Below are 22,766 nucleotides of genomic sequence, written 5' to 3'. Positions count from 1 at the left end.
AACATTGGATATATTAAACAAGTAAGGTTAGTAGCCTTTCTGATAAATATTCATTACCAATATAATGGACTATTAAAATTTAATATTGTATTATAATGCAATTTAAAGATATGCTAGATATAATATGAATAAAATACATTTTAATATTATTAGTTAATATTTCACTTAGTAATATCAACAGCATTAATATTAGAGACAAAAGCATGAAACTAAATTATTTAGTTCATACAATAATTCATGTATCAGTTATGTTAATACAAATAATTTTATATAGCAATATCATATATCATGATACTTTGCATTATAATAATTATAGCCAGAAATATTTGACAATACAAAAATGGGGATCTGAGTTTAAAAATGTGAGCCAACCAAGTAAGAAATATTTGAAATATCCTGCAAAATTCATTAACTTTTAAAGGTGATTTCTGGGAAATATTGTGCTCTATTAACTCTTTGAATATGTGTAAGAAGCCTCTATTTCTTTATATAAATACACTCCTCAACCCATGAGACTCATTTTTCTTGGAAAGGGGAGGTATCTGAAAAATGTCTAACAAAGCAACAAAACACATGAAGTTTAGATATTTTAATTATTGATAATGTACAGTAAAATTTTATATTTTATATTATAAAATAAAATTTAAATATTTATGATGGTCATTCCATAGTAATTATCAAAAACTATTGATAATATTGATACTTGCTTATTATTCCAAATTAATCACCCAAGACTACTGATGATATTGTTAACTATTATTAACTACATAGCAGTGTGGATGCAACAGAGTATTTTGCCTCCTTACATGTCTCATCCATCTTTGTAAGGAAGCAATAGTCGACATTCAGTAATACTTGATGTTAAATCTAGCTTATTACTGTGTATTTCCATTAACAAAACTTCTATGATTCATGCTGAAAATATTTTAGTTAATATATTATTTTACCATTTCAGTGTTTTTCAACAGCAATGAAAATGATATCAGGCAAGTTATTTGTGATATAGTATCTGTGTCTACCATAGCCTACTTGTGCCAGGACAGAGGGGTAGGTTGTGGACAGGCCAAAGAAAGTGTCGGAAGACATCATGGGAGACATATGGTTTAGTGGGGAAAGCTTACAAAGATCAGCGACTGCTCCCAGAAGAGTTTATTGATGACAGGCTGACAGCACCTCTGTCCCTCGTGGTGCTTTGCCAAGCAGGATCTCCTCTCTCTCACAGAGTTTTATCCAGTGGTGGGCAGCTGGATGAGTGACACAAGCCTTTCACATGCCCTCAGTTCTGTACCCATCTCTCCTGAGAGAGGAGTTTTATATCCTAGGCAGCATCAGCAGTGACATCAGCAGCATCAGTTTGCTTAGTTTGTATGACCAGCATCCCAAGGAGCAGTTGCCCGGTGCATATGCAAGAAAATGACTTTGTACACATAACACTAACTTGCTGTAGTTCCCGTGTGCCTCAGAGAAAGCCAGTGTCCTTCAAAACATTATGGAACTGGATTTTCCACCCCAGGCTTGTTCTAATTTTTCCTTAACTGAGTAGGTTTTTGGGAATAGAAAGGAGGTATTCAAGGATATGGTGTCTTACCATCTCCCCTTCATATAGTAATGACAGCATAACTTACTTAATCTAACAGAAGCTTGCTTTTTTTCCTTTTCCACCTTAGTTGGAAATTCACAATAAACTCATATATGGATCTTTAAAGGAATAAGATATTTCACTTGGGAATTATGTACTTTTAGCTATAAAATTATTCTATGGTGAAATCATTACTAATTGAGATATGAACTTGTGTGTTCATAGTTTTTAAGAAAAAAGGGACATTTTTAAGAGCAGAGGAGCAGAGTGGACAATTCTGACTATATTATCTTGGAAAAGTAGCCTCCATACTATTTACACATTGATAGATTCTGTTGTGACATGATTTTTTAAATACTTTCTACCAAAATCCCAGAAATTGGATGCTGTTTTATCCCAGAATTAAAATACTAAAATGAAGCAGTAATTATAGACAATATGTTATGGTTCCTATTATGTAGCAGACATTGTTTTCCAGTTCATTTTGGATAGTAAAATTTATATTCCACATAACCACCAGAAAGTATTAAATGACTTGCCTGAGTTTATGTAGCTAATTCCTGGCAGAACTAAAATTCAAATCAGGGCAGACTGGCCGATCATCTATTCTTAGCTATTAACTGAATATGCGTGGGTTTCAGTAGTGATAAATACAACAATTAAGTTTAAAGATCAGTATTAAATTTTCTTACTTCTTATATCAAAATGGCATCCCAATGAATAAAGGTTAAAATCTGGAAACTCTTCTTTACCACTACCAGATTTCCCTCATTATGACACCAGCAAAAGTACCTACTGGCAACATATTCTGTCAATACTTCTCAAGATTGTACTCATTTTTATGTCTCCTGGTACTACCTAAGAAAATAGAATTCCTTTTAAATGTGATGTAGAGGGACGCAGTGGACGGACTTGGAGAACTTATAGTTGATGAGATTTGACACTCATTTTGAATTTCCTTAATATTTTGTAAAATTATTAAATCAGATATAAATGGACAGATCAATATGTATGATTGCACAAATATGTGACTACATTGCTTACAACCAGAGAAATGGAAAATTGTACTCCATTTGTGTTCAATGAATTGAAATGCATTCTGCTGTGATGTATAACTAAATAGAATAAATAAAAATTTAAATAAATAAATAAAAACTTCAATATTTGAAATTGAAATAATGAAAGTATCTTATTTTTTAATCAAGCAAATATTTTTAAGGAAGATATATAACTAAATTGAGAAATATACTTTTTAATTTTATACTTTTATTGTTCTGTGATATCTGTTTCATTCACTAAACCCAGTTTTAGGAGGAATGATCTTCAGGACAAAATCAATGTTTTCCTTTTAACCTTAGAACTATCTAAGAAAATTCAACTATCTAAGCAAGCTTATCAAATTGAATGGATTTTAATACAAACCTAATACAAATGTAAAGAATACAGCTATTTTTAATTCTTGGGATTTTAGAGTAGAAAGTTAAATTGTTGCTGTACACAGGCTAAGTTCTAAGAAGTCATGGAGTATGAGAAAACCTAGAGAATTCATTAGTCACATCCTCATGATGTATTTCTCCTTTCCCAGCAATCCACAGAGTTTTTCAATCATTAGTTTCTATTCCACCAAGAAAGAATTGATCAGGTGAGAATGGGAAGAATAGGCAACAAAGTTAACTGAGGCCTAATGGGTGAGTATGGTCTGTCCCAAATGGAAAACTAATTTTCAGAAAGTCACAGAATAGTGACTTTGCCATGTCACAGACACTAATTTTAGGACCAAACCTGGAAACTCGTACAAGGTAAGAGTTGTTCTCCTAGAAGAATGAGTTAGATGTGCCCAAACCGGACACCCATCTATTAGCACTCAATGGTTGGCATGTTGCCCTGGTTTAGCTGCCTCCTGTCCCATTCCTGCCATAGGTAATAGATAAAGGTGATTGGCTTAGAATGTTCTGATTTATCCTTGATCACAGTGAAGGAAGAGTGAAGTCATACACATTTCCAAAAGACATGAGAAAGTTCCTTTTAGCATATTGGAGTACTGATGATTAGGAGTAAGAATTCAGGATCTTATACCATTTTAAAATATTGGACTTTCAGTTTGGAACCTGAGTTGTATGGAAAAGTTGAAATGAAGTCCACTAGGTACCAATTTTAAAATGCCCAAATCCACATTTTATTGAATCACTGAATCTCAAAGAAAATGGCAAAGCATTTTGTAACACAATCCCCTGAAAGAGAGGAGCAAACAGCATATTCATGTGAATTACATACTAACTAACATTACAAACATTGTATATCATATAATACACATTGTATATAGCCTCTTATACATTAGATATTTATGCAAAGAATACATGCAATAGATCATATACTATTTAATATATAAACAACATATACTAGTTCACTGATAATTGCTATAATAACATTTACATGACTAATGATAGACACTTGTATTATTATTTTAATTCTTAGAATAATTTAATGAGTTTGGAATCATTATTTCCAAATCTCACAGTTGGAGATTCATATTAGCTGTGCTATGTACATCACATAATCCTTCTTTGCTTTTCTGAGAAAGGCTTAAAGTTGAAAATCTACTAGCCATATTCAAAGGGGAAATACCGTAAGGCTTCTTTGAATTGTTCTCATATTAGCTGTGGCAGAAATAACTACTACCTAGGTATTGGTACCACTTTGGTGACTCCAGTATGGCATTAACTGTTAGTTCTAACAAGCTCAGCTTAATTTACTCTTGCATGGTGACACTTTCATAACAAGGGGAAATTTTTCCACCTTTGAAATTGACTTAGAAAAAGCACCATAGGTTAGGATTCAAGTGCAAACTGCATCAAACTTGCATCAGTGATGTTGGTAATTAGAACCTGGCTTTACTGAATTGGTGTCTCCAAGTCCTAAAGACTAGTGCAATCACGAGTCCCAAAGTTCTTCAGGTTAAAGGAATCCTAACCTTCTTCCCCTTTTACACAGAGGGTGTCCAAGGGAGTTGGAATCGGAAACAGTGATGAGATCCGAGTGTGGCAAGCAACCTATTCAGAATGCAGAGCCTAGAAGTCAGGCTGTCTGTCTGGTAGGACGAAGCAAAGCTGAGAGACACAGCAAACAGTGAAAATGGCTTGGGTTTAAATGCAGAAGCAACATGAAATTTAAGAGGATGGAAAACACACATCTTAGTTAATAAGAAAGTAGAGAATCAAAATTGATGAGCATACTTGGGGAACTTAATCTGCCAATCTGAAATTGAATTAGAACTATGATTCAGAACTTGGGAAATGACTCAAGATTTGGCATTATTCACAGAGCTACCTTTATGTATAACATTTAAAATTATTTTAATATGCTGTTCTTCACATGGAATCATTTTAAAAATAATTATGAAGTTTCATATTATACCAAAATACTAAAAATTAGTTTCTTAGTAGAAATTTTTCTTATTAAAATTAATGTGAAATCCCTACAGCAAAACACTAGAATAAGGCACTTCTATCTCTTGACCTTGAGTAACTCAATTTGCCCTCTTAAAAATTATTTTCTTTTAAAAATAACATCCTATCTGCAAACTGTGGTAGAGGAAGCTCTAGCATCCTGGTAGCTTTAAATTCCGTGGTTTTTATTCAAAACAAACAAAAGAAGAAACATAAAATACATTCAAAAAATCTAAATGAGATTATATTCCATCTTAATGACATACAAGAGAGAATACTGTTCTTAAATGTTTGATATAGTGATTTCTTTTAATTGTTTTTCCTCCTGCTGTAAGAACAGGGCTTAACAACCATGATGTTTGATGAAAACTGAAGATTTTTTAAGTCAAAAAATAAATAAATTGGAGTGCTTACTCAGAAGAGCAACAGCTGTGTTTTGGTGTTTACAGTCACAGATGTTAGATGTTTCCAGATGGAAACAAGGTTGTCAGTCGTCACTTTCCTTAAGAAAGAACTATGTAATGATGGGTAGTTAAAAACCAACTTCATAGTTTTTCTGTGATGTTAGTCATGAAATTCTACAGTTTGCCTGAAATATATGTCAAAAGTACATTTCATCTTGTTGTATCTATTTAGTTTAAACATTTACAATGGTCTGTGTGTTTAATCATATTTTACATAAAATACAAGGATGTTCACAGAAGTGTTTCAATTAAGGTTGACATTAAAAATACCTTAAATATTCTATAATTAACAGTAACAATTTGAAGGGTAGAGATTTTAAAAAACAATGGATGTTTTTGAGTGACTGTACAAATCCCTGGCTAGAATGATTACATAAAGAATATAATGATGTAATACTTATTGCGTCTTTACTCTCTGTCCAGCACTAAGTTAAATATTTTATCCATAATTCTACTTCATAATAAACCTTGGAAATATTCTATGAGGAAGATCCTGGAGGTACTTCTCGATTTACTATCAGTTATGTCCCAATAAATCCACTGTAAGTTCAAAATATTGTAATTTTCAATTTCATTGTATCCAACTAACCTCCCGACCACCATAGCTCAGCAACATGGCCCACTGCAGGTACTGGTTGTTTCTGTGTGAGATCGTGTTGCCCACAGGGAGCTGGCAGCTTGTGGCCACTGACCAACATCATGTGATAACACTGTGGCACATATCACCTGTCCAGTCAAAGATGGAAACTGAAAATCTGAAGTCATGATTTCTATGAATGTATATGACATTCACATCATTGTAGAGTAAAAATAATCCTAAGCTGAATCACCCTGAATTGGACCATCTGTATTATTTTCCTATGTCACAGTTGAATATATGAAGATTACAAGTTAAAAAAGAAAACTTGCCATAGTTTATGCAACTAAACAAATGATACACTCATAATGCAGATCCAGAAATTCTGATGCCTCAGTCCATGTTCCCAAGCAATAAACTCTCTCACCTCTAACTATGGATGTTCTTGCCACATATAATCTTATTTCATAATCATTGTAATTGTATAAATGTACATAATATTATTTTTAAAATTTGCAATACTAATATATTTGTCAGCATAACTGGTCATAGCAGCAGCAAATGGTTCCATACATGCCCTACTAGGTGAGTTGCAGTGAAGCAGGAGGTGCTGGATTTTACACACCTACAAATCAAAATTATAAAATACTTAGGAGGCAATTTTAAGAGTTGTCATCATCTTTAAAAATTCTCAGGTACAGACTTTTCACTGGAATTTGTGAATGTTAAACCCGTTTGGGCAACAGTATCATGTCCAAAGAATTGATGCAAGCAAGAGCAAGGGAATTACATGACAAAAACATATAAATTCTTTGTTTCTCAACCTAAGATTTTACCTTCTGGCAATCACCTCTAGAAACCTTTCCTTGGAAACATATTTCACCTTTAGGTTTTGGAGTTGCCCTTGTGTCCCTGGACATCCATGATGGGCATTCACCCTAGATATATCTATGCGCTACAATCCAGTCAAGTCTTACTGGGCAGGGTGTATGATAGTTGAAGCAGAGTGAATTAGTACCATGTGATTTTGAAGATACAAAATATTATTAATATATTTTAAACAGAGGAAACAAACTTTGACATGACAACTGAATTAAGATCAATAATAAGAGCTTTTCACTAAAATAGGCTCAGACGATTTTGGAAATCCTCCCCTAGCGATTTGAGGCTGTGACTCAGAGGTCTACATCACTTCCTGCTATGCACATGAACAAGTAAAACCCCTTCATGACACCAGGAGTTGGCCAGGTGTGCTTAGCCTCCTCAGAAGACCCCAAAATACTCCTACAAACCATAAATGATCACAAAGGATCAACTGAATATAAAAGTAGAACAATGACATTTTATATATAAAAATCCTTCAAAAATTTAGCTAAGGCTCAGAATAAAGAAGAAGGTAGACTGCACAATGACAGGTGGTAACATATGTAGAAGACAGCAATCCAGATTGGAGCAGAATACAAATCTTCAGAGGAGTTCCTCCATGATCAGAAAATTTCTCAAATACTCGATGCACCTAGACAAACTGACATGAGACAGACAGATTGCGGGTATATTTCTTGGGGTGAAGTCAGTGATTTGCATATTAAAAACTGTTAAAAATAAAAGAGACCCAAATACACATAGCACAATAATATTTAATGATAATAAAAGATGTACTGTATGTATGTATATATCTACAACTCTCTGTGTAGAAATAATATTTAACCTCAGTATGCTATATGCTTATTGATATGCAACACTTACCTAACAATAACAAGTGTCAAATATTAATCTAATCATATTAACTATATAATTATATTGGGAGAATAAAAGGAGATAAATTTGTGTTAGCAATAAATGATAACTATTATTTACAAAGCAGCAAAGTAATACTCATGATGTCAAAAATTGAAAAGTAAAAAAGAAATTCAGGCAAGTCTGATATTCAGAGAAAGTACCAACATATTCAGCAGAAAGGTTTAAAGTTTAGGGAAATCAGAAGGCTGTCACTATTTTTAATCAAACTTTGGAGAACAATTTTACTTTTTAAACCTCAGGTATAATTAACTATAATAAAACTAAAATGAAAACAATGGATAATCAATAACAACCTACATGTTTTAATTGCATAATTCTTATAGTGTCTGAGCAACATAAATAAAGGTTTTAATATGTTTCAACTTACTCCTTTTGATTTTTGATAGTGCTCTCTCAGGCACTCTACCATATGATCATAGATTTATAGATTTATAGTATGTGTAAATTATCCTTATTTTTATTACAGATCTGTTATCTAGGAGGGAAAAAAAAAGCCAATAAATTCCATCAAGAGTAATAGCATGGTCTCACTTTTTCCTACAGGGAATTTAGAGTAAGTAAGTGTGCTGACAGAATTCTGGAATGGTCCCCAAGATTCACAGCTTCTAGTGTAACAGACAACTTGTTCCAATTATTCATCAAATGTTTATCTTAGTGCTGCTGCAAAAGCATTTTGTAAATATAATCAGAGTCACAAATCGTTTGATTTTAAGATGGGGAGATTATGCTACCTGGGTTTGACTAAATCAGGTAAACCATTGAATGAGACAAGGCTCTTCCTAGTGAGAAACATTCTTCAAAGCCTGAAAGGGGTTTGAAGTGAGGCAGATTCTCCAGGGCTTGATGATAGAAGGGAAGGAATCCAGGCCACTAGGCACTAAGAGTGGCCCCTGCCTGCAGAGAGCAAGGGAAAAGAAGACTTTGGTTCTCCTTCCACAAATGGTAGGCTTTGCAGGTGATCCACCTTCAGTGAGAACCCAGCCCTGGCAGTACCTTGCTTGTTTGTTTACTTGGATCAAGAGGATTGAACTCAGGAACTCTTTTCCACTGAGCCACGTCCCCAGCCCCTTTTTAATTTTTTTTATTTTCAGACAGGTCCTTATTAAGTTGCTGAAGTTCTCACCAAGTTGTTGAGGCTGACCTTAGACTTGTGATCCTCCTGCCTCAGCCTCTCAAGTTGCTGGAATTACAGAGGTACACCATCACACCCGACTTGCTTTCAACCTTGTGAGATGTTGAGCAGGAAAATGGTGCCCATACTTACAACCTGCAGAACTCTGAGATAATAAATGGATGTTGTTTTAAACCACTGCATGCATGTCATTTTTTTGTTCATCTAGAGAAAACTAATATGTCTAGGAAACTCAACAACTATTTGCTGACATTTTTTTGAGAGGTGAATTTCTTAAATGAATATTAAGTAAATATCTAATTTTGAAATCATTAGTCTTCATATGAGTATATTATATTTGAGATCCTAATCTAGAAACTTGGTGAATAATTATATACTATAATTGCATACTACTACATATGCATTACTAAAAGCTAAAGTAACTGCTAAGTAGAAAGCTGACTGACACAGAACAAGTATTCAGGAACAGGTGTACTCTCTGTGTCATTCTTGGTGTTGGAGCTGAAAAGCAGCGAGGAGGTTAATGAAAACAACAAATTAATTACAACCACTCACTGCATGCATTCAAATCCCATGGGCTTCGAAGAACACTCAGGCACACCAAGAATTTGAAGACTGTCTCAGAATTTCCACGTATTACTTGATTTCTGATTACATAAGGAAAAAAGGAAGAACCGAAATCTTTTTTATTCTTCATGCTTCTATCGTAAATTACTTCGGAGTTTACATCTCTTACAAATGTGACATAAGAAATTGGATGGGATGTATGACTAAAGGAACAAATTAAAAAATTTTAAAAAGAAAGAAAGAAAAAAAAAAAAGTAATTGGATGGGACAACCTGCAATTTGTACATGACATAAGAACCAGAGACCAAATATTGCATAGCAAATGGAAAAACATTTTGACATAGTTTGTGAATCATGAAGCATCAAAAGCTGAGAATGATCCAGGGAAAATTCAGATATACAACATTTTGCGTTAAACAACATTTCATAGACAAAAATTTTTATTAACAACAAACAAATATTTGAAGAGGTTTCAGCTCATGGGAAACTCTTCACCTTATCATATTTGAGAATACACTTAGAATACACTTAGAATTGTGACCCCTCGCACAGGTATATGCACAACTTCTCATATAGAAATGTCAGGGTAACATAGATCTCTGTGCTTGCCCTAATCATTCATCAGAGTGTAGGAGAAAAATAAATCCCTCATGTATTAAAGTCGAAGACTCTGTAACAGAAGATGGAATGAATGGAAGGGTATTGTGGAAAGGATCGATATTAAGAGCGGTGCTCCTGAAAAGTACTTTTTTATTAAAAAACATCTTTTACTGGACCAGTCTCTACACTACTTATACTGCAGAAAATAAAAGGTGAAAGATGAGAAGACAAGTCAGGAAAGCTAAGGTGTCTACACTGACAGTATCTGTAAGTACAGACTCAGAGAGATTGCTATTTCTTCCCTACCTACACATGCATATGTTTGCATGAATTTGTGTGTGCATGTGCGCATTTTCTCTCACATTTTCTCCATTTTCCATTCTGTTCTAAATATATACCCTTCTCCTAATGTCTGGAAAGAAACATGATCCAAACCAGAAAAACTGATTTATTCTCCAGAATTTTACTAGCTATAACTAGTGTGGAAGATATTACCTGATAGGTCATGAATCATTAGTGAGAATCCAAAACTACCAACAACATATCCCTCATATAGAGAGGCTCACTGCACTGGAATATAACTGAATTAACCTAGGAAGGAAAGCAGGAAAGACTTATGTAGAAAGAATCCTGAAGACATTCAATTTCCTGGTTGTACTCAACCTCAGTTTCACCCTTGCCCTTCCTGGATACATGGACCAATAAATCTCATTTTGAACCTGAACTAGTTTGCATTGACTTTCTGTCATGTATCACCAGAGAATACTCACTACTCCAGAGCACTTAATACAGCAGTTGGAAACTGTAACCATGGCTCTATAGACTTTCAAGTAAAATACATCTACACATGTATGTCTTTGTGTGTGTGTGTGTGTGTATGTGTGTGTGTGTGTGTTTGTGTGTGTCTGTGTGTGTATGTGTCTGTGTGTGTATGTGTCTGTGTGTGAGAAAGAGAGAGAGAGAGAGAGAGAGAGAGAGAAGCAAGAAGGCAAAGTCTTTTTTCAAGCTCCAAGGCACAGAGAGCTAAGAAAAATACAACTGGTTCCAGAGAATTGAAAGCAACAACAACAACAACGAAAAAAAAACAAAAAACAAAAAAAAAAAACTTGACCATTAATCTAAAATAGAGTTTTACAATACATTAAATATTATAGCTAAATATAAAGGAATGCTTGAGAACCAACTGTAACATATTTGAACTATTCTCCTAAACAAGTAAGCATTCAGTTAGAGCACATTATTTATTTAGTTTTTAAATACACACACTTTCTTTTGGAACTAAAGTAGAGTAGGACACTGTACTTATCCTGCAGAGCTCTGAAATTGTTCTGATTGAATCTCTAATAAAAGAAAGCTCACATTTGCAGATATCTCTCCAAAGTGTACAAGACCCAAACTGTCCTAAGGCGAATAAAAACAATCATGAAAATATCCACTCTTCTCAACAGTCAAAAATAATTACTTTGTTTTAAAGTTCAGTGTTTATCTTAGTATATTTACTGAATCTATCGAATTATTTATTTATTTATTAAAATCTACTCCAGGGTTAGAGAGTCTCTTAAGGAACACTGCTAACTATTTGTTTGACAAGAATTCCAGGTGAGAATACAGCACTCTGAGTAAATGGCTAAGAAGTTCTCAGAATCGAACAAAGATATGTTACTCAAATTGACAGCACATACAGAATCCCTGGCAGGAGGGTTGAGTTACGGCCAGTGCAAGAGTAATAAATGCTCAAGCATAAAGTTACAACCACCCATATACCATGTATTAATAAGTTATAATATAGGTGAATGCAATAAAGAGACCTGTATAGGTAGCCTCGTACATTCAGATTCTTCACACCCACAAAATCCATCCACACATCTAGTTCTCAAATTCTTCTACTATCTTAGCTCAGTTTATCAACTCTCTTATGATATCTTGCAGATAGTCTCCAAATCTCCATTCTTGTTAACCACAAACCCATTTCCTACTCTACAACAAGAGATCTAGCTATTAGAGACACAACAGAGCTTGCTCCTGTAAAGCTGCACATCTTTGGATATAACAAAGTGTTTACCCAGAATGCTAGATTCTGCTTCCCTGTCCATATGCATATGCATGATCCTATTTATTCTATTTATGTTTTTGCCATACTTAAGTTCTAATATTTCTTTCTATCTAGACTCCAGTGTCTGTCCTTTTATCCTTATTAAATAGTGTCACCTTTGTTAAAGTCATACTTCTACAGTCAGCCCCCACTCACACAGATACACATGTGCACACACAAACATACACAGAGCTGATTTGGCCCAAATACATAGCCCAGAACTCATGTCTGGGATTAGAAGGTCTTGGTTCTGTTATAATGTGAACAGCCTTCTCCTAACATTTATATTCCTCTAATCTGATAGACTCTTGTGGAATAAATTCATTTTATGTGTTTGGGTTTTAATATTTTAAGAGTTTAACCCATTATACTACATTCTCAAAGTCCTTTATTAGGCAATTGAACATGTGCTGTTTAGCCAGCATTCTTATCATTTTACATACATTCAACAGACTCAAAGGAAAGTAGAATCCAAGTGATCTAAGAAAAGCTCATGTGGTTAAGTTCTAATTTATTTGTGATGCTTTTACCAACAAAATATTAACCATAAACAAATTATTTAAAATTTTTTGAGTCTTAATTCATTGATATGCTAATGGCTATGCTCATGGTTATCATGGTTATTATTTTCAAAATAATATGAGACATATGTAATAGTTACTATCATATTGCCTGTCAAATCATAGGTGCAAATAAATAGCCTCCTTTATTTGTTGAACTGTATGTATCAAGCATCTATCATCTCAAAGAAATAAAACTCTGTGAAGGAATGTGGTGGAGTGATATACTAGAACTTTCCAAACACAGTCCATGGCAATAGATCAGCTTTACGATCCCTTAAAATTTTACCAACATGATATTTTTATTGATATTATATATTGGTTTCAAAAAACATAAAGTAATATATTACAAACAGTTAGCATTGAAAACCACCAGTTTCCTTTAAAGAGTTATATTTATTTTTAGTAAACTTATCAGCCACACTTTCACTCCTTCCTTGACAACAAAACCCCAATCTCGTTTAGGGCAACTAAGTGTTTGATTGCAGGGATATATCCTGATCAGTTCACTCAGTCATACCAATGCCGGTCTTCTCTGCAGGTACTCACAGTTTCAGTTTCCTGTACAGCCATGGTGGCTGTGCAATGAAGTTCTGGTCATTCTAGCATAAGGAAATCTGCAAGGGCTAGGGAATGGTTGTTAGGAAAGCTTTTGATAGCAGAGGGATCATGAAAACTAACTTCTGATGCCCATTGTTTTCTTCTTTGGGCACAATTAAGGTTGTAATAACCAAGAGGTATGGCAACATCTATGTGATCACCAAGTGGCCAGAGAAAACGATAACTTTCTGGAGATTTCAGAAAACGTAGAAACATGGTATCTAGTTCTTTGGGTACTTCCTGAGACCTCTGTATCCAAACTGGAACCTCTCAACTACAGACCGTTTGTGAGATAAATTTATGTTTCTGTTCATCTATTTTCCCATAATTTTTGATGAAACCTTCCTACCTGATACAATATTCAAATAAGGGAAACAATGAAGTAGAACTGGTTTGTGCATTGTCCTGAAGAACAGAAGTAATATGGAATGCAAATTCTGAGGTCCTTGGAAGATATTTTGTATGTATTAATTAGATTGGCGAATTCCATAGGATGACATTTATGTGGGTACCTTGAGAAGCTCCTACCTATATTGTATGTTTCACTTTCTGCTTATTTCCACACTCTTTACTGATTATTATTATAAATGGATTCTTGGACTTTAGAGGGATTAGGAAAACTTCAATAACATAAAATTACTTTAGCCAGGCCAGGTGGTACATGCATGTAATCTCAGCAGCTGGGGAGACTGAGGTAGGAGGATCAAAAGTTCAAAGCCAACCTCAGCAATGGCAAGGTGCTAAGCAACTCAGTGAGACCTGGTCTCTAAATAAAATGCAAAATTAGGGCTGGGAATGTGGCTCAGTGTTTGAGTGCCCCCGAGTTCAATCCGTGGCACCAAAAAAAAAAAAAAAAAAAAACTTTACTCAAAATACTGATCTTCTTGTCTTTATATTCAGTTATTTCATGTGCAATGCAATTAATTTCTTGTTGATTATGTCAGTGGTTAACTGATAACAAGGTAGCTAGAAAAATCACACGTGACATTTAAATCTCTTTCGATGTTATCCTCCATATGTTCAGGTTATTTTAATCTCTTTAAAGATACATTTACAGGGAAAAGTGATACCATCTTTCTTGCTCTTGAATAGATGACTTATAAATGTGCCCATCAAACTTCATTTGTAGTGGTGTGTAATTTGAGTGAATGATTTAAAGGAATCCAAGAATTCATCAAAAAGAATGGAGAGACTCTTGTTTTTAAATTAAGGTAGCTCACCTGTTACTTTTAGATTAATCCTTAGGTGGCAGATCACTCATGAGGAAATTCATGCCTGGATCAGATGTCTTATTATGTCATAAAGTGTAAGGATGAAAGATGAAGACAACAAAACATTTTAGAAAACCATTTTAAAAAATTGAAGGAAAATGGATAGTCCCAAAGCATGAATACTTCCAAAAATATTTTAAAAATGTATGAAACCATTGCTTTTGCATAATTCCAACACCTTTTGAAGTAACACAATCAAAGAGCACTGTTCTTCTAGATTAAACATATTTTATTGATTTTTATCTTCAATGGAGTTAATGCTATTGAGGTTTCATTTGTACGAATTTGAAATACCTGGTTTAAAGTTACATTTTGGCACTGTGAACTTCTCCCAAGCATGTATTGATCAAGAAATGTTTTCCCCCTTCCTTTTGATATGCTGTTCTTTCAAAGAAGCAGTCTGTTCATATGGATGCTGTTAAAAAAAAAGTAGACAACTTTTTTTGGCATAAATCCTTGATCATGAAAAGTTAACCTGATTTTTTAAAAAAATGAAATAAACCAGAGAAAATTTGGAGTAAATCATATCTGACTGTAATAACAAGAGGTCTCTAGTAATATGAGCAAGGAGCTAACAGCCACAGTAGTTGCATTCAATTTCTGAGCTCCTCTAAAATTCCTCTAAAATTCTCCATTGATATCTATAAAACTGGAATAATCTAATCATGAGTGAACAATTTCTGAACAAAAGAAACTGAACAAAAATATGTTGCTCTTAAATTTTTGCTTTAGTAATAGTATTTTAAGTCCCTCAAAATAAAGTTCCTCTCTCCTTTGACTGAAATTACTTTAAATTTCAAAACTACCCCTTTGACTTACTAGATTTAAACTCTAATATATTTGCTATAACTGAGTGTATATTTTTAAAATTTTATCTTAGCTTATCCTTCTAACATTGCTCTAAATATTTTTTCTCCTTCTTTCTTGCCTTTATTTTTGCCTCTTTTCCTTTTTCCCCTTCTTCCTTCTGCTTTATAAGTTCTGAGATGGTAGATATGTTAGCATTTTTAGGAGGTATATTAGTGCATATATATATTCAAATGTGTTCAAGGAGCAGTATTGGCAAACTGCACACACAGAAAAGACACATGTCACCCCCATGGAAAGAAGACAAGAGTCAGTGTACGTAGTAGTGTCCTTGACTTCAGACATTACTTGGGTTTCTCAGTGTCAACTCTCTCTTCATTTATCTACATCTATTTCCTTAGCATGATGTTTAAGTTCTGTTATCATAATGTGGCCTTAATACCTCCACATTAACTCTACAAATACTATTGAGTTCCTAAGGTTTGTAAATAATATGCTGAGATTTGGAGACCCATTGATGGCCTTTGCATGTATCTCTGCAACTCCTACTCTAAAATAATTATTATTTAAAAAGTAGGCATTCTTCAGCAGATCCTGACCTCTACAAGAGCCCATGTTCTTTTTGTATTTTTTGTTTTAACAAAAATTTTTTTTTGTAACCATCACAAGTATTTGTGCATAGTGATCATTCAGAGAAAATTAGTTTGTTAAGTTAAAAATAATTTTGATACAAATTCAGAGAACAAAATATGTGTTATGGTTTAGATATGAAGTGTCCTGCAAAAGTTCATGTTTAAGACATTGCAAGAATGTTCAAAGGTAAAATGATTAGATTATGAGAACTGTAACCTAGTCAGTGGATTAATTCACTTATATCAATAAACTGGCCAGGAGCTATAGGCAGAAAGATGTGACTGGAGGAAGTAGATCACTGGGGTCATGCTTTGGGGATTTATATTTTGTCCCTGCTGAGCAGAGCTTTCTCTCTGCTTCCTGGTTGCCATGTCCTGACCTGCCATGATATTTCACCTTATCTTTGGCCCAGAGCTATAGAATTGGTGAACCACTAACTGAAACTCTGAAACCATGAGCCAAAATTAACCTTTTCTCCTCTACATTGTTCTTGTTAGGTCTTTTGATCACAGTGAGGAAAAACTGATGAAAAAAAAAAATAATCAAAAGTTGCTCTCTATTCCAGAATCTCTCATTACATTTACTAGTTCTCTGCTTTTCTTTTATTCTAACAGTGTTTTAAGCATGTCCCTAATTATGTTTTAAATCCATTTCCCCTTCACTCTCATTGAAAATCACATCTGAAACATACACAGTAGCTTTGACTATCAACACTGAATTTCAAGACCATTGATCCAAAAGTAGTGCATCCAAACTACGAGAACTACTCTGATAAGATTTTGCTTGTCTCAGAGACTCAGAAGAGCCTGCTTCTGTACACAAATGTTGTCTAATCATGCTCTGTTGGTCGTGTAAGATCAGTGCATAAGAACCTGTCCTAAATCCATACTTTTCCCTCATCAAGATTCCCTGTTACTTACACAAAATGGGAGTTTGGAGAAAATGACAAATGACTCCATCTCTCTTATTTTGGCTATTTCATTTCATTAAATATATGCAGGCTTAAAGAGACTATTTGTCATAAAGACCTAATTTAGTCATTTAATATTAGGTGAGGAGAAATCTAGAAATTAGACCAAGTGTTGAGAACATGAATTCATTTTTCTCTACCCAGATGCTAATGTGCTTCCAGCTCTTCCTGTCTTTTCACCTACCTGCTCTACTTACTGAAAAATAATTTTTAGTCATTTATGTCCATTAGCTAAAGCAATTCATTATGTTGACTTTCATAATTTTAAAATAAAAACTTCTATATATCTTCTAGATTTTCCTAAAATAATGGCAAGTTAATTATTTTTATTTATAAAATATATATCCTACTAGTGCTGTTTACAATAAAATTCTTGAATAAAAAGCAGGTAAAATAAAACATTTCATTCACAAATTGTCCCCATGCTAATTCAATTTTATCTGTGCTTAGTGAGTTTGAATTCTTAATGAATAAAATAAATTTATATTAGGGATAATGACTATATTTCTAATTAATTGAATAAATGAAATAGAGAAGTAATATTTCAATTTTTGTTATGATAGTCCTCAGTTAGCCTTAAAATATATAAACTGTCAAACATGTTATAAACCATTCCATTGTAAATTGGAAACAAGCAAATGATTCACAGAAAATATTAGGAAATGTATGTTTTCTGCAAGTAACTATAGATTGAGTACACATACAGATAGAAAATGCAAAAATTTCAGGAACTAGAGTTAAAGTTTCAAGGATAGATGAAACAAAGTGTTTTGTATGAAGAAGAGCATTAATAATGCATTCATTTTAATAAATTATCAATTACTGAATGCATATGATCTTTCTCCTGGTTATCATCATGGACTATTGTGCATTCCCAACCAGGAGTTCATTTCCAAAGCCCTTAGTGGTGAAACCCTAAATCTTGTTTTCATCAAAATTCTCCTGAGAATTGAAGATTTAACACTTCTATAAAGTGTAGTCTTTAAAAATTTACATGAATAGTATTTTAAATGGATTGTTTTATTAAATTTGAATAATAGAATTCTAATGAAAACTAAGAATGGAAAAAAACATTGACTTAAGAGAAGCATTTGCAATAGTTGTGTCATAACATAAGAATCAATGTAAATCTTACTTTAGAAGTCTCTTTTCTAGGGAAGGTATTATTATTTGAATATGAGGTGTCCCCCTAAAAGCTCCTGTATTAATGCAGGAATGTTCAGAGGAAAAATGATTGGCTTGTGAGCCCTGTAACCCAATCAGTCCCCCTAAGCTGAATGGACTAACTGGGTAGTAACTGTAGGCAGGTAATGGAGGCAGTAAGTGGAGGCTGAATGAAGGAGAAAGGTCACAGGAGGCATACCCTGAAAGAGTACATCTTCTCTGTGGCCCCTTCCCCCTTCCCTCTTTCTCCTTCTGCTTTCTGGCTGATTTATGGGGAGAAACCTCCTTCCACGACACATTTTCCCCATGATGTCTGCCTCACTTGGGCCAGAGAAATGGAGTTAGTCATTCGCAGACCTAGATTGCTGAAACCTTGAGCTTCAAATAAAATTTCCCTCCTTTAAGTTGTTCTTGTGGAGTATTGTGCTCACAGCAATGCAAAAGCTGAAAACTAAGGATTTTCTTCTACCAAGACCAGACAAGGGATTTCTTTATTTATTTTTTTTGCAGTGCTATCACATGTACTAGGCAAACTCTCTGCCACTGAGCTACAGCCCCAGCCCAAGGCCAAGGGTTTCCGAAAGACATTTTCTGATGGACATGTTCTTGCCCTTTATATAATTTATTATAATAACAACTAATTAGGTAATTATTTGTTGAATGTTTGTCTTTCACAGGAAACTTCTGGCTTCTGCTTAAGTTAAAGATCAGTTTCCATTATTCATGTTCTAATTCTGGCACTGCTCCTGTGTTTAGACAGACAGACAGACAGACAGACACACACACACACACACATTAAAGGACACCATACCCCCCAGGTCTCCAACAATTACGTCATTACAGATGATGGGGAAAATCTCTTTGTTCAGTATTCACACCAATGAGTTTATGTAATAACGATAAACCGTTTTTAAAAATAATGTAAACATTTATCTTTCCAATGGCCTCCAACAAAAGCACGCTTATTTGGAAACAAATAAGTTTATTAACCGTAATGATCTTTTAGTGTCAACCAGGAGAACACTTATTAAAAGAAAATCACAGCACTGTGTGAAGAATCCCATACTTTTCATTGTCATAAAGGTAGGTCTTTATGAATACAATTAAAAAGTGCTTGTCTTTGTCTACTTAAACATATATGAAACATGTAGGTAATAACATAATGCAATGTTATTCAGGTTATTCAGCTATTAAAATGCTAGATTCTGTTAAAATGCATTAATTAGCATGTTGCATAATAGTAATACCAGAATTGATACATGACATTATTTCTACAAAATATGGATAAGTGTCCTTAAAAAACATCAAAGTCATCAAAATTAAAATTATGGAAAAGATACAAATTTTTTTTAGTTTACAATTTTTATTTTAAAAAACAACACTACCAGACAATATAGTTAATAAATAGAATTTTTTGAAAATAAATTTTGCAGAGCACATGTAATTATTATTTGTAACAACAATGAGGATTTTTTAAAAGTATACTTTTTATAAGGATATTCAAACTGAGAGTTTTCTATTAATAAATTAAATTTACATGTATGCTTTTAAGAACAAGGAAGCTATGACTCTGTAAAAATAATTTGAACTACATTTTAGAGATCAACAAACAGATTGAAATGGCTGTGACTTGCCCAATGTCACACATTTAATAATTATGAAGGGTGAAACCACCCTGTTTTTTTTTTTTTTTTCCTATCATCACACAATGACATATCTTTTCAAATGAATTCTTTAAGAAAAATAGAAATGTTAATATTATAGAACAATCTATACATATTTGAAAATTTACTCATTTTCTTCATAGATTCAACCAAAAAACATTGAGCGTCCACGGTGGGACGGTTCTCGGTGTGATCTTGGAACAACCCAGTTCTCCTTTGGTCACGTGCAGGTGTCCAGAATAAGAGTGCGGTGCCCTGGGAATACAATATACTGAGACAGGGAGTGAGGGGGCAGCCTGGCCTTTGTTCCAGTGCCACCTAGAAACAGGTTTCCTTCAATCACTTTATCCTAGTAATTCTCCTTGATCCTGTTTACTGGGATCTCTCAGGTGCAGTGCAAACGGTGCACCCAAAAATGAGACTCGAACTTCCCTCTGAAGCTCTCCTGAGACTTGACGGACCAGCTGGACTGCTTTGCTGCCTACCTATAAATAACAGTCCCCCTTCATGTACTGGCTATGTGAGTGCTCTATCTCACTGGACTCAGAAAAGGTGCTCTGCCCTTGGGACCATGTCCCCAGTCTTCTGGATATGAACAGAAATTCCTGTCCATACCAGAACTTAGAGCCTGGTATTCCAAACAAAGTCACCACTTGTGAGAGAGTACCTGAGTCAGGCTAACCAGTAAATGATTTTCAAATCATGACCTCAAACGACGATTGAATTTAAAAAACTTAGACATGTCTCAGCACAGTAAACTTATCTGGAATCACATATCTTATCTTACATAATAAAATAGAGAAATCCAGCATCTGATAGTAAGATGTTCTCTTGCTATTCTCATTTAGATGAAGAATACCTTTTCAATTACCTGTGTGGGAAAATGCATTATGAAATAGATATTGTTAAGAAAAATTTTCATTTCTATTACTCTTGCTTTTAGTTCTAATTTTTTTTTTCCTAAGAACATATATTATCATTTATTTTACAACTACACCTTATTATTTTACATTCCTCTTAGAATTTTATTGACCACTACTTCTTCCTTATACTTTGAAATACAGACTATTTAATGTATTTTCTGACAAAACCAAAAATAATTCTGCATTATAGGTATTTCTTGGAGTAAACTGTTATACATTAAGGGTTAACATAAAAGTGTATTTATTCATAGTTAGTTTTTCTCAGATTTGGAATTCAAAACCCATTCTGTAATAATAAATTAAAATAAGATCCACAAAGTAATTGCCAGGAAAAATAATTGCCTCTGGGCTGAAAATAACTAGATATTAACATTTTAAAAAACTGTATTATTCTCACCAGTACAAGCGGACTGAATCTTTTCAAACTAGATTCACTAGGCACAAGGTCATTTATAATGCTCTACATTGAGTATCCAAAGGGCAATTTTCTGAAATTCTTCCATTTGTTTTAGTCCTTCTAACATAACTGACCCTTTGGAAGACAACTTTTTCCATCTACATGTGAAAAGTGCTGAATATTTCCTTTAGCGATTTAAATTGCTTTTAGCAGGTCAGGTCACCTTATTTAATAGTTTCACATTACTTTATTCAGCTTTCAACTCTTTGAAACACACAAAAAAATGGTTCACTCCAGTTCTCCTTTTCAATGGAAGTTAATATTATATTTGTATGGTTAAAAAATTACTGCCAACTTGTTTCTCTTTCTCACATGTTTTCACTGTTCCATGTACTTGGTTTTAAGTTAAGTCTTGGATGAAATTGTAGAAATTCTGATTTTAAATATGTTTAATGACCAGGTAAGTGCTTGTATTTTTGGCCTGTGTTTTGGTATTCACAGGGATACGTGGGTTAAAATTATTGCTATTTAATTAGTAACATATATTGAACAATGATTAGAGCAACAGTGTCTTGAATATTTTAAAATTTAGAGTCATGAGTTGCTTCCTGAGTTTTCCTTTTATGTGAGTTAAATACTAAGCCTAAATGCTGTTAGGTTTCATTGGGAATTCCTTTGGGAAGTACCACAATCCAAAAATAAATGCATACCTCTAGAGACTCTCAGCCCAGACATTTTCTGAAATCTCCCACTTTGGGGATTATTTGAACCTGGCCTCAAGCACTTGGTTTACTCTCTATTTTCTGTGATCATTACCAACTCTTGTCTGCCAGTCACAAGTCTGTGGAGGGAGAAGATTCTGCTATTAAAACTCTTTTTTGTGTGTGTCATATTAGGAAAACAAATGGAAAAGTGATGTAAGGGTGACAAAATAAATATCATTCACAATTTTATATAAATTGTATGCAACATTTTAAACCTTCTAATTCAAACAATTTATACTTTTTATAATAGAAATCTTTAGTTTGTATTAAAGATTTAACAAATCTCTATATGTGTATTTCATATAAATATTATTAACATCTTAACTTTTAGAACAGTTTTAGTTCACAGCAAAATTAAGGAAGATCAGAGAGTTCCCTATACCCCTGCCCTTCTGGAAGCACAGCCTCCCTATCAATATCACCCCACAGAGCTGTACCTCTAATACAATTGCTAGCACATTCACACATCATAACCAACCAAACTTTACAGTTGATTTTAGGGATCACTCAATATTATACATTGTGTGTTTGGAAAGGTGTAATAACACATATACACCATTATGATATGAAGCAGAGAAGTTTCACCCCACCCCACACCCTTTGGTAGCCAGTGATCTTTTGCTATCATACGTCTTGTTTAAAAATATGAAAAAAAAGATCAACTAAATTTTAAAATTAACATTAGCTAGGAAATATATAGGACACAAAATCCACAATAACAACAGTGAATGGAATTTTTTTTTTTTAAACACTAAA

Source organism: Sciurus vulgaris (assembly GCF_902686455.1).
Source record: "Sciurus vulgaris genome assembly, chromosome: 4".
Classification (NCBI taxonomy): Eukaryota; Metazoa; Chordata; class Mammalia; order Rodentia; family Sciuridae; genus Sciurus; species Sciurus vulgaris.
This window is presented reverse-complemented; position numbering follows the sequence as displayed.